Source organism: Hyperolius riggenbachi, chromosome 6 (genome assembly GCF_040937935.1).
Source record: "Hyperolius riggenbachi isolate aHypRig1 chromosome 6, aHypRig1.pri, whole genome shotgun sequence".
In the NCBI taxonomy this organism is placed as follows: domain Eukaryota; kingdom Metazoa; phylum Chordata; class Amphibia; order Anura; family Hyperoliidae; genus Hyperolius; species Hyperolius riggenbachi.
The window spans coordinates 389,355,313-389,367,876 of NC_090651.1; the positions used below are offsets into that span (position 1 = coordinate 389,355,313).

At 50.8% G+C, this 12,564-nt stretch overlaps 2 long non-coding RNA genes across 3 annotated transcripts in view; one reads left to right on the plus strand and one right to left on the minus strand.

Moving 5' to 3' along the window:
- LOC137522008 (uncharacterized) overlaps nt 1-12,564 on the plus strand; it is a 291,997-nt gene that overhangs the window by 144,184 nt on the left and 135,249 nt on the right. The gene's annotated exons all lie outside the window — the stretch shown is intronic.
- Nucleotides 4,334-12,564, minus strand: part of LOC137522009 (uncharacterized) — a 205,068-nt gene continuing 196,837 nt past the window's right edge. The window contains exon 3 of the long non-coding RNA XR_011022252.1: nt 4,334-4,384. This is a non-coding gene — a long non-coding RNA (uncharacterized lncRNA). The remainder of the gene's footprint in view (nt 4,385-12,564) is intronic.

The following is a 12,564-nucleotide window of genomic DNA, read 5'->3' on the forward strand; positions in this document are numbered from 1 at the left end:
AGAAATACTGGAGCAGGTGAGATGAAATAGAAGGAAGAGAGCAGAGAGAAATACTGGAGGAGGAGAGATGAAATAGAAGGAAGAGAGCAGAGAGAAATACTGGAGGAGGAGAGATGAAATAGAAGGAAGAGGGCAGAGCGAAATACTGGAGGAGGAGAGATGAAATAGAGGGAAGAGAGCAGAGAGAAATACTGGAGGAGGAGAGATGAAATAGAAGGAAGAGGGCAGAGCGAAATACTGGAGGAGGAGAGATGAAATAGAGGGAAGAGAGCAGAGAGAAATACTGGAGGAGGAGAGATGAAATAGAAGGAAGAGAGCAGAGAGAAATACTGGAGGAGGAGAGATGAAATAGAGGGAAGAGAGCAGAGAGAAATACTGGAGGAGGAGAGATGAAATAGAGGGAGGAGAGCAGAGAGAAATACTGGGGGAGGGGAGATGAAATAGAAGGAAGAGAGCAGAGAGAAATACTGGAGGAGGGGAGATGAAATAAAAGGAAGAGAGCAGAGAGAAATACTGGAGGAGGGGAGATGAAATAGAAGGAAGAGAATGGAGAGAAATACTGGAGGAGGAGAGATGAAATAGAGGGAAGAGCGCAGAGAGAAATACTGGAGGAGGAGAGATGAAATAGAAGGAAGAGAGCAGAGAGAAATACTGGAGGAGGAGAGATGAAATAGAAGGAAGAGAGCAGAGAGAAATACTGGAGCAGGAGAGATGAAATAAAAGGGAGAGAGCAGAGAGAAATACTGGAGGAGGAGAGATGAAATAGAAGGAAGAGAGCAGAGAGAAATACTGGAGGAGGAGAGATGAAATAGAAGGATGAGAGCAGAGAGAAATACTGGAGGAGGAGAGATGAAATAGAAGGAAGAGAGCAGAGAGAAATACTGGAGGAGGGGAGATGAAATAGAAGGAAGAGAGCAGAGAGAAATACTGGAGAAGGGGAGATGAAATAGAAGTAAGAGAGCAAAGAGAAATACTGGAGGAGGAGAGATGAAATAGAAGGCAGAGAGCAGAGAGAAATACTGGAGGAGGAGAGATGAAATAGAAGGAAGAGAGCAGAGAGAAATACTGGAGGAGGAGAGATGAAATAAAAGGAAGAGAGCAGAGAGAAATACTGGAGGAGGAGAGATGAAATAGAAGGCAGAGAGCAGAGAGAAATACTGGAGGAGGAGAGATGAAATAGAAGGAAGAGAGCAGAGAGAAATACTGGGGGAGGAGAGATGAAATAGAGGGAAGAGAGCAAAGAGAAATACTGGGAGAGGAGAGATGAAATAGAAGGAAGAGAGCAGAGAGAAATACTGGAGGAGGAGAGATGAAATAGAAGGAAGAGAGCAGAGAGAAATACTGGAGGAGGAGAGATGAAATAGAGGGAAGAGAGCAGAGAGAAATACTGGAGGAGGAGAGATGAAATAGAGGGAAGAGAGCGGAGAGAAATACTGGGGGAGGAGAGATGAAATAGAAGGAAGAGAGCAGAAAGAAATACTGGAGGAGGAGAGATGAAATAGAAGGAAGAGAGCAGAGAGAAATACTGGAGGAGGGGAGATGAAATAGAAGGAAGAGAGCAGAGAGAAATACTGGAGGAGGAGAGATGAAATAGAAGGAAGAGAGCAGAGAGCAATACTGGAGGAGGGGAGATGAAATAGAAGGAAGAGAGCAGAGAGAAATACTGGAGGAGGGGAGATGAAATAGAAGGAAGAGAGCAGAGAGAAATGCTGGAGGAGGAGAGATGAAATAGAAGGAAGAGAGCAGAGAGAAATGCTGGAGGAGGTGAGATGAAATAGAAGGAAGAGAGCAGAGATAATACTGGGGGAGGAGAGATGAAATAGAAGGAAGAGAGCAGAGATAAATACTGGAGGAGGAGAGATGAAATAGAGGGAAGAGAGCAGAGAGAAATACTGGAGGAGGGGAGATGAAATAGAGGGAAGAGAGCAGAGAGAAATACTGGAGGAGGTGAGATGAAATAGAAGGAAGAGAGCAGAGAGAAATACAGGAGGAGGGGAGATGAAATAGCAGGAAGAGAGCAGAGAGAAATACTGGAGGAGGAGAGATGAAATAGAAGGAAGAGAGCAGAGAGAAATACTGGAGGAGGAGAGATGAAAAAGAAGGAAGAGAGCAGAGAGAAACACTGGAGGAGGAGAGATGAAATAGAGGGAAGAGAGCAGAGAGAAATACTGGAGGAGGAGAGATGAAATAGAGGGAAGAGAGCAGAGAGAAATACTGGGGGAGGAGAGATGAAATAGAAGGAAGAGAGCAGAGAGAAATACTGGAGGAGTAGAGATGAAATAGAGGGAAGAGAGCAGAGAGAAATACTGGGAGAGGAGAGATGAAATAGAAGGAAGAGAGCAGAGAGAAATACTGGAGGAGGAGAGATGAAATAGAAGGAAGAGAGCAGAGAGAAATACTGGAGGAGGAGAGATGAAATAGAGGGAAGAGAGCAGAGAGAAATACTGGAGGAGGAGAGATGAAATAGAGGGAAGAGAGCAGAGAGAAATACTGGGGGAGGAGAGATGAAATAGAAGGAAGAGAGCAGAAAGAAATACTGGAGGAGGAGAGATGAAATAGAAGGAAGAGAGCAGAGAGAAATACTGGAGGAGGGGAGATGAAATAGAAGGAAGAGAGCAGAGAGAAATACTGGAGGAGGAGAGATGAAATAGAAGGAAGAGAGCAGAGAGCAATACTGGAGGAGGGGAGATGAAATAGAAGGAAGAGAGCAGAGAGAAATACTGGAGGAGGGGAGATGAAATAGAAGGAAGAGAGCAGAGAGAAATGCTGGAGGAGGAGAGATGAAATAGAAGGAAGAGAGCAGAGAGAAATGCTGGAGGAGGTGAGATGAAATAGAAGGAAGAGAGCAGAGATAATACTGGGGGAGGAGAGATGAAATAGAAGGAAGAGAGCAGAGAGAAATACTGGAGGAGGAGAGATGAAATAGAGGGAAGAGAGCAGAGAGAAATACTGGAGGAGGGGAGATGAAATAGAGGGAAGAGAGCAGAGAGAAATACTGGAGGAGGTGAGATGAAATAGAAGGAAGAGAGCAGAGAGAAATACAGGAGGAGGGGAGATGAAATAGCAGGAAGAGAGCAGAGAGAAATACTGGAGGAGGAGAGATGAAATAGAAGGAAGAGAGCAGAGAGAAATACTGGAGGAGGAGAGATGAAAAAGAAGGAAGAGAGCAGAGAGAAACACTGGAGGAGGAGAGATGAAATAGAGGGAAGAGAGCAGAGAGAAACACTGGAGGAGGAGAGATGAAATAGAGGGAAGAGAGCAGAGAGAAACACTGGAGGAGGAGAGATGAAATAGAGGGAAGAGAGCAGAGAGAAATACTGGAGGAGGAGAGATGAAATAGAAGGAAGAGAGCAGAGAGAAATACTGGAGGAGGGGAGATGAAATAGAAGGAAGAGAGCAGAGAGAAATACTGGAGGAGAGATGAAATAGAGGGAAGAGAGCAGAGAGAAATACTGGAGGAGGAGAGATGAAATAGAAGGAAGAGAGCAGAGAGAAATACTGGAGGAGGGGAGATGAAATAGAAGGAAGAGAGCAGAGAGAAATACTGGAGGAGGGGAGATGAAATAGAAGGAAGAGAGCAGAGAGAAATACTGGAGGAGGGGAGATGAAATAGAAGGAAGAGAGCAGGTAAAACCTAAATCAAATTGACAGAAAAGGTGATAAGAGGGTAAGAGAGTAATAGGAAATGGGGAGAAGAGGTGACATAGAGGGAAGAGAGCAGACAGAAGTAAAGGAAAAACAAGAAATAATACAGATCAAACGAATCACATATCAATATTTTAAAGCACATCAGGTAGGTATACTGTATTATAGATCAGTCTCATTCATTTAGCTGCACTGGAGTGTGAGCTCTGTGACAATTTAAAGGAAATCTGACGGTTAGGGAGGCCACTGGCACGTGATGTCACCATGCAGGCAGGACTGGCACATTCCGGTTGTGCCTATTGGCCACCTAGTCAGGTTGGCTTATCTGGCCATGAAGATGAAGCTGACCAAGCTTGTCCCTCAAAGTTTACTTTTAACCTCCCTAGCGGTACGGACAGAAATGTCCGTTCAAAAAAAACATGCTGTGAACAGTATAAACGTGCATACACATCAATACCCTCCTGCACTGTACACTAGACCCTTGCTTGACACATTTTGGCAAGTTACAGGAAAAAAAAAGTTTTAAAAATACATTTTATCACTGTTTGCACAGAAATCCCGGGAAAATTGAACGCCAGGGAGGTTAAAGTACAGTTGAAAAGAAATTCAAGGCTCCTCCGCCCTCTAGTGGTGAGATTGTCAACCACATCTATGAGAAGAAAAACAGCCTCCATTTACCTGGCAACAAATCCTCTTCTGATTGGATATTGCTTGGTCACGTGATGATGTGTCCAGCCAACTGAAATGAAACAGAAACGCACATTAGCTGTTTAGGTTTAAAACAGAAAGGTAGACAATTACAAATGCTGCTTATCCTGTTTAACGTTACAGTCATCTTAACGGACACCCGAGGTGAAAATAAACTCATGAAACAAACAATTGTATCTATCTTCCTTCTCCTAAAAATGACTTTTTAAGATACTCCACAGTTTTATTTTAAGTTTAAATGGACTTTTAAAGTATTACCGGTTTTATTAATTTTGCTCAATGACACAGTCATTGAAGTATGCCAGAGCTAAAATCTATGAACTATTGACCCTTTTTTTTATCTATTTCCTGCTTTCAGAAGCCATTTTCTGCTAGGAAAGTGTTATATAGTTGGAATTTCTTATCAGTGAGGGTCACACTGTAGTCACTTCCTGTCTAAGTCAGGACTGAGTCAGCCACTTGCATACCTGATATTTAACTCTTTCAGGCAGAGAAAGAAAAAAGGAACACAGCATAGTTATTTGTGTGTTAGGCACTGTACATACACATGTCTATCTCATCATGTCACATGTCACTTCGGGTATACTTTAAATTATCTTTCTACATTGATTTGCATCCAGTAATAAAGTTCCACAAATGTCAACTCAGATTGCACCGTTTTCCTCAGGCATGGCTTCTGGTTTCTGTTTGCAGTACAGGCTGCCCAGAAAGTCCCATAACCCCGCAGGCGTGATGCGCTGCACATAGCGAAAGCTACACAGTGCATAGCAACATGATGTGACTAGCACAGCCAGCACAAACAAAACGTAGCATGAACGCTTCACAAACGCAGCGCGAATGCAGCACAAATGCAGCACAAATGTAGCAGGCCAGCCTTTGCGATTTAGAAGAATGGAATTGCACTGGTGGAAAAACCGAGACTGGATTTACATGTTAATCCCGGTGGTGTTTGGATCCGCAGAACACGAGCGGTCTGATGTGGGAATGAGCTCTTATGTGAATATTTGGGCTGGAGAGGCCTAACTCTCCTGCCTTTGTCAATGGCTGCCTCAGATCCAGTCACCATAATGCTTCACCCTGAGGGCTCCCTCTGCTGGCCGAGCTCAGGCGCTGCACTCACTGTACAGAAATAAATGCTTGTGTGTTTATAGGCCACCTGGGCTATTCCTCTGCTGGTTTCCATGGCAACAAGCATCTGCCTGCGACGTGCAATCTGATTGCTCAGATGTTGGGAATGCATTGTCAGATGAGACCGCTGTGATCATTTCTGACATGAGCCTCAAAGCCGTCCTAACGGTTACAGCGCGACACTTACCCACCAGTCACAGAATGTGTTCATGAGTATGGAGCGCGTTTCTGCTGCCCCGCCATGTGTATGTCACTACACGGGACACACCCTCCACCGACGCTACGCCGGAGACACACCCTCTACCGACGCTACGCCAGAGACACACCCTCCACCGATGCTACATTGGGGACACACCCTCCACCGATGCTACACCGGGGACACACCCTCCACCGACGCTACACCGGAGACGCACCCTCCACCGACGCTACGCCGGAGACACACCCTCCACCGATGCTACACCGGGGACACACCCTCCACCGACGCTACGCCGGAGACGCACCCTCCACCGACGCTACGCCAGGGACACACCCTCCACTGATGCTACGCCAGGGACACACCCTCCACCGACGCTACGCCGGAAACACACCCTCTACCGACGCTACGCCGGAGACACACCCTCCACCGATGCTACGCCAGGGACACACCCTCCACCGATGCTACGCCGGGGACACACCCTCCACCGATGCTACGCCAGGGATACACCCTCCACCGATGCTACGCCGGAAACACACCCTCTACCGACGCTACGCCGGAGACACACCCTCCACCGATGCTACGCCGGGGACACACCCTCCACCGATGCTATGCCGGGGACACACCCTCCACCGATGCTACGCCAGGGGTACACCCTCCACCGATGCTACGCCAGGGACACACCCTCCTCCAATGCTGCGCCAGAGACACACCCTCCTCCGATGCTACATTGGGGACACACCCTCCACCGATGCTACGCCGGGGACACACCCTCCTCCGATGCTGCGCCAGGGACACACCCTCCACCGATGCTACATTGGGGACACACCCTCCACCGATGCTACGCCGGGGACACACCCTCCACCGATGCTACGCCGGGGACACACCCTCCACCGATGCTACGCCAGGGATACACCCTCCACCGATGCTACGCCAGGGACACACCCTCCTCCGATGCTGCGCCAGGGACACACCCTCCACCGACGCTACGCCGGAGACACACCCTCCACCGACGCTACACCAAGGACACACCCTCCACCGATGCTATGCCGGGGACACACCCTCCACCGATGCTGCGCCAGGGACACACCCTCCACCGATGCTACGCCGGAGACACACCCTCCACCGATGCTATGCCAGGGACACACCCTCCACCGTTGCTACATCGGGGACACACCCTCCACCGAGGCTACGCCGGGGACACACCCTCCACCGATGCTGCGCCGGGGACACACCCTCCACCGATGCTACGCCAGGGACACACCCTCCACCGATGCTACGCCGGGGACACACCCTCCACCGATGCTACGCCAGGGACACACCCTCCACCGATGCTGCGCCGGGGACACACCCTCCACCGCTGCTACGCCAGGGACACACCCTCCACCGATGCTACGCCGGGGACACACCCTCCACCGATGCTATGCCAGGGACACACTCTCCACCGACTCTACGCCGGGGACACACCCTCCACCGATGCTACGCCGGGGACACACCCTCCACCGATGCTACGCCGGGGACACACCCTCCACCGATGCTATGCCAGGGACACACCCTCCACCGATGCTGCGCCAGGGACACACTCTCCACCGATGCTACGCCAGGGACACACCCTCCACCGATGCTACGCCGGGGACACACCCTCCACCGATGCTGCGCCAGGGACACACTCTCCACCGATGCTGCGCCAGGGACACACCCTCCACCGATGCTACGCCAGGGACACACCCTCCACCGATGCTATGCAAGGGACACACCCTCCACCGACGCTACGCCGGAGACACACCCTCCACCGATGCTGCGCCAGGGACACACTCTCCACTGATGCTGCGCCAGGGACACACCCTCCACCGATGCTACGCCAGGGACACACCCTCCACCGATGCTGCGCCAGGGACACACTCTCCACCGATGCTACGCCGGGGACACACCCTCCACCGATGCTGCGCCAGGGACACACCCTCCACCGATGCTACGCCAGGGACACACCCTCTGAGGACAGTCAGTGACATGACTATGTACTCTGTACAGCGCTGCAGGAGATGTCAGTGCTATATAAATACATAATAATAATATGGTAGGACATTAGGCTATGACTATGGTAGGATTAGAGTGTGAGCTCCTCTGAGGACAGTCTGTGACATGACTATGTACTCTGTAATGTGCTGCAGAAGATGTCAGTGCTATATAAATACATAATAATAATATGGTAGGACATTAGACTATGACTATGGTAGGATTAGATTGTGAGCTCCTCTGAGGACAGTCAGTGTATGATCAGAGCCATGTCCCCCCAGCATGTATGATCAGCATGTATGATCAGAGCCATGTCCCCCCAGCATGTATGATCAGCATGTATGATCAGAGCCATGTCCCTCCAGCATGTATGATCAGAGCCATGTCCCCCCAACCGGCAGAGAGGACCTCCTGCAGGAATGTCGTGCCGAGACTCTCAGCAGTAACAAGCTCCAGCCTACCTGCTGCTGTGTTGCCAAACACTTGTTACTGAACACGACTTGTGGTGGAACTCCGCAGCCGACGTATAGAAGATGGGGCAGGGAAAACATGGAGGATATTCTGGCTTATAGTGACTTCAGGAGATACTACGACTGCAACATAACTTCACCAATGGAATATTCAACTTAATGTGACATCTTGTTGTGATCAGTAACATTTCCTGCTATATTCTTAGTAGAGTTTTGTACCGTGTCAGCCATCAGTAAAAGTCAGACGTTTGGACGTTTTGAGTGTCAGGATACTACCATTTATTGATTCTATTGAAAAAAAACTCCAACATCACTGAACCATGAGACAACATGACCATAATAAAATATATCACTGACATACCATACAGGGCTCCTGGCTCTCCTCTGTTTCCTTCCTGGAAACCCCACTATACATGGAACACTCCAACCCCATCATCATCTGGCCAATGGACACGGTTATAATACTGTCCTGCATACCCTCTGTACAGAACACTATACCCAAGCCGGGGATTAGCTTTGGGTCGGGTTCAGCTTCTGGGCCTTGGCTCTGCCGGGGATCAGCTTTGGGGCGGGTTCAGCTTCTGGGCCTTGGCTCTGCCGGGGATCAGCTTTGGGGCGGGTTCAGCTTCTGGGCCTTGGCTCTGCCGGGGATCAGCTTTGGGGTGGGTTCAGATTCTGGGCTGGGTTTATAGCCTTGGCTCTGCCGGAGATCAGCTTTGGGGCGGGTTCAGCTTCTGTGCTGGGTTTATAGCCTTGGCTCTGCCGGGGATCAGCTTTGGGGCGGGTTCAGCAGCATCTGTGCTGGGTTTATAGCCTTGGCTCTGCCAGGGATCAGCTTTGGGGCGGGTTCAGCAGTATCCGGTCTGCGTTCATAGCCTTGGCTCTGCCGGGGATCAGCTTTGGGGCGGGTTCAGCTTCTGTGCTGGGTTTATAGCCTTGGCTCTGCCGGGGATCAGCTTTGGGGCGGGTTAAGCAGTATCCGGTCTGCGTTCATAGCCTTGGCTCTGCCGGGGATCAGCTTTGGGGCGGGTTCAGCAGCATCTGGGCTGGGTTTATAGCCTTGGCTCTGCCGGGGATCAGCTTTGGGGCGGGTTCAGCTTCTGGGCTGGGTTTATAGCCTTGGCTCTGCCGGGGATCAGCTTTGGGGCGGGTTCAGCAGCTTCTGGGCTGGGTTTATAGCCTTGGCTCTGCCGGGGATCAGCTTTGGGGCGGGTTCAGCTTCTGGGCTGGGTTTATAGCCTTGGCTCTGCCGGGGATCAGCTTTGGGGCGGGTTCAGCTTCTGGGCTGGGTATATAGCCGTAGCTCTGCCGGGGATCAGCTTTGGGGCGGGTTCAGCAGCTTCTGGGCTGGGTTTATAGCCTTGGCTCTGCCGGGGATCAGCTTTGGGGCGGGTTCAGCAGCTTCTGGGCTGGGTTTATAGCCTTGGCTCTGCCGGGGATCAGCTTTGGGGCGGGTTCAGCAGTATCCGGTCTGCGTTCATAGCCTTGGCTCTGCCGGGGATCAGCTTTGGGGCGGGTTCAGCTTCTGGGCTGGGTTTATAGCCTTGGCTCTGCCGGGGATCAGCTTTGGGGCGGGTTCAGCAGTATCTGGTCTGCGTTCATAGCCTTGGCTCTGCCGGGGATCAGCTTTGGGGCGGGTTCAGCTTCTGTGCTGGGTTTATAGTCTTGGCTCTGCCGGGGATCAGCTTTGGGGCGGGTTCAGCAGCTTCTGGGCTGGGTTTATAGCCGTAGCTCTGCCGGGGATCAGCATTGGGGCGGGTTCAGCAGCTTCTGGGCTGGGTTTATAGCCGTAGCTCTGCCGGGGATCAGCATTGGGGCGGGTTCAGCAGCTTCTGGGCTGGGTTTATAGCCGTAGCTCTGCCAGGGATCAGCTTTGGGGTATTGTTAGTAGTAGAGCCAGGTTAGGAGCTATGTTTATGACTAGGTTTAGGAGTCTGGTCGGGTTGGCAGTAGAGTCAGTTTAGTTGCTATGGTTATGAGTAGGTTTAGGAATAAGCTATGTTTAAGGGTATGGTTCTCAGTAAGTTTAGGGATAGGCTAGGTTTAGGGGATACAGATATGAGTGAAATCAGGTTAGTGGTAGGACCAGTTCTGGGGATACAGCCATGAGTAGGTTTAGGGGTAGGATCAGGATAGGGGCTTTGGTTATGATCAGGTTTAGTGGGTGGTTATGTTTAGGGACTATGGTTGTGGGTAGGGTTAGGGGGTAGAGTCAGTTTAGTGGCAGGCTTTGCATTTGCATTGAATTTGCATGCAATTTGCAAAAAACAGAATCTCATTGATGGTGTTTAGAGATTAGTTGTAAGCAGGGGCGGGGCTCGGTTTTGGGTCAGGTACTGTAATGAAGGGTTATGTTTGTGAGTAGGTTTCAGGTTAGCTGTACAGTAAGTTCAGCTTAGGGTGTAAGTTAATGTTCAGGTAAACCGTTGTGCGCACGTCCAAGGACTGTCTCGAGATCAGATCCCTCAGGCAGCACTGCAGTGCCGAGGCTGTACAGATGGGAAGGGGGAGCAGCAGCACTGGAGTGACATCACGGTAGTGTGCTGCACACACACTAGACTTTCGGCAGAGATGGTCGAGTTTCTTCTAGTGGTTTCCTGGTTGAGGGTTAGTTTTCAGTGTTTGCTCAAGACGTAGGAACTGAGTTGTGCTAAAACTTTACGTTTTTTCCTGTTATACATTTTTTTGATGCTAAAACAGATGAGACCAAAGCGCCTGAGCCAATTATATGACGACCACAGGGCTGACGCTCCGCGACTTTCTGACTTGTCTGAGCAGCTAGGATGAGCAGATATGCGTACCACCCTGCAGTCCCTCCTCTGACTCTGCCATCCTGCAGTCCCTCCTGTCACTCCGCCCCCCTGTGGTCCGTCCTCTGACACCTCCCCCTGCAGTCCCTCCTCTGACTCTGCCACCCTGCAGTCCCTCCTGTCACTCCGCCCCCCTGTGGTCCGTCCTCTGACACCTCCCCCTGCAGTCCCTCCTCTGACTCTGCCACCCTGCAGTCCCTCCTGTCACTCCGCCCCCCTGTGGTCCGTCCTCTGACACCTCCCCCTGCAGTCCCTCCTCTGACTCTGCCACCCTGCAGTCCCTCCTCTGACCCCTCCCCCTGCAGTCCCTCCTGTCATTCCGCCCTCCTGTGGTCCCTCCTCTGACACCTCCCCCTGCAGTCCCTCCTCTGACCTCACCCCCTGCAGTCCCTTCTCTGACCCCTCCCCCTGCAGTCCCTCTGGTCACTCCGCCCCCCTGTGGTCCCTCCTCTGACCTTACACTGTACTCCATTCTTTTACCCTAACTTTTACACTCTTTTACACCCTAACTTTAATTTAACCTCATTAGAACCTTACCCTAGCTTCAGCAAAACCTCACCCTAGCCTCGCCCTAACATCACCCTAACCTTACCATAACATCACCCTAACCTCGCCCTAACCTTACCATAACCTCACCCTAAACTCACCCTAACATCACCATAACGCCCTAACCTCGCCCTAACCTTACCATAACCTCACCATAACCGCACCCTAACCTTACCATAACCTCACCCTAACATCAACCTAACCTCGCCGTAACCTTACCATAACCTCACCCTAACCGCACCCTAACCTCGCCCTAACCTTACCATAACCTCACCCTAACCGCACTATAACCTTACCATAACCTCACCCTAACCGCACCCTAACCTTACCATAACCCCACCCTAACCTCATCCTAACCTCGCCGTAACCTTACCATAACCTCACCCTAACCTCATCCTAACCTCGCCGTAACCTTACCATAACCTCACCCTAACCGCACCCTAACCTCGCCCTAACCTTACCATAACCTCACCCTAACCGCACCCTAACCTCGCCCTAACCTCACCCTAACCGCACCCTAACCTCGCCCTAACCGCACCCTAACATCACCCTAACCGCACCCTAACATCACCGTAACCTTACCATAACCTCATCCTAACCGCACCCTAACCTCGCCCTAACCTTACCATAACCGCACCCTAACCTTACCATAACCTCACCCTAACCGCACCCTAACCTTACCATAACCTCACCCTAACTGCACCGTAACCTCACCCTAACCTTACCATAACCTCACCCTAACCGCACCCTAACCACACCCTAACCTCGCCCTAACCGCACCCTAACCTCGCCCTAACCTCACCCTAGCATCACCCTAACATCACCCTAACCTCACCCTAACCTCGCCCTAACTGCACCCTCGCCGATATGTCTACATTAACCATCATTTCCTTCTCACTTACCAGAAAGGACTCCTGAAGTGAGAGTGATATGGAGGCTGCCATATTTATTTCCTGTTAAACAATGCCAGTTCCCTGGATGCTCTTCTGATCTATTTGGCTGCAGTAGTGTCTGAATCACACCAGAAACAAGCATGCAGCTAATCTTT